Here is an 898-nt window from a genome sequence, read left to right as displayed (position 1 = left end):
TTATCACAGCCTGTCATTACCTGATAAGACAACCAGCCTGGGAAAGAAAGGACAGTTTGAAGGGTCTTTACCAGGTCTCCCTGAGCCTGAGTTCCTTTCAAGGGCCAACATTTACCCTGGCCCAGTCTCATGCCAAGAACAAACAAAAGACAGCTGCTACAGAAAATACCAACAGTGATCGCTAAATCCATTTAGATTAAGAAATGGGGAGGGAGGCCAGCAGAATGAAACCAGCAGGAAACCTCTCTTGCTGCAGTGAACTTCTCTGAGCATTTCAAATACAGCTCAACACAAGTTCTGATTCACCTTCACCTTCACCTACAGCACAGGAGAGCCTCCCCAACAGAGGCTAAGTGCAGCTGCAAGATGGGCTGCTAAGAACTTTCTGATTTAAATTCACACTGGTTTCCACAATGTCCTGGGGTTTCTAAACCTTCAGTCCCTTTCCAAACACTTCAGCTAATCCTGCATCTTGCGTTTATTTGGGAAAGGGGGCTCCAGTATTCTAAGTGGGTGAGATGAGATAGCAAGCAAAGACTAAATAGGGAATCTGGCATCACTTTTTGTTCCCATTTCCTTTTGTATAAATCCTTCAAATCAAAGTCATTGAATGTTGGAGTTAGAAGAGATACTGGGGATCACAAAGTCCAATGACCTCTCCTCACTTTAGAGAGCTAATCGAGAAAACAGACCTTGATCAAAGTCCCACAAGTAGTGGCTGAGCTAACCCAGGATCCAGTCCAGCGTTCTGTCGGCTGCACTACTGCCCTGAGAATTCATGCACAAGGTATTGGCAGAGAGCAGAGGGGGAGTATGTGGCCACTAAGGGAATAATGGAAAAACTCCAGAGAGGAAGAAATCGGCTGACATTTAGCTTGCCATCTAGGCTGGCTGTCAT

The sequence above is a fragment of the Pteropus vampyrus genome, unplaced genomic scaffold (genome assembly GCF_000151845.1).
Source record: "Pteropus vampyrus isolate Shadow unplaced genomic scaffold, Pvam_2.0 Scaffold91, whole genome shotgun sequence".
In the NCBI taxonomy this organism is placed as follows: domain Eukaryota; kingdom Metazoa; phylum Chordata; class Mammalia; order Chiroptera; family Pteropodidae; genus Pteropus; species Pteropus vampyrus.
Note: the sequence above shows the minus strand (reverse complement) of the source record.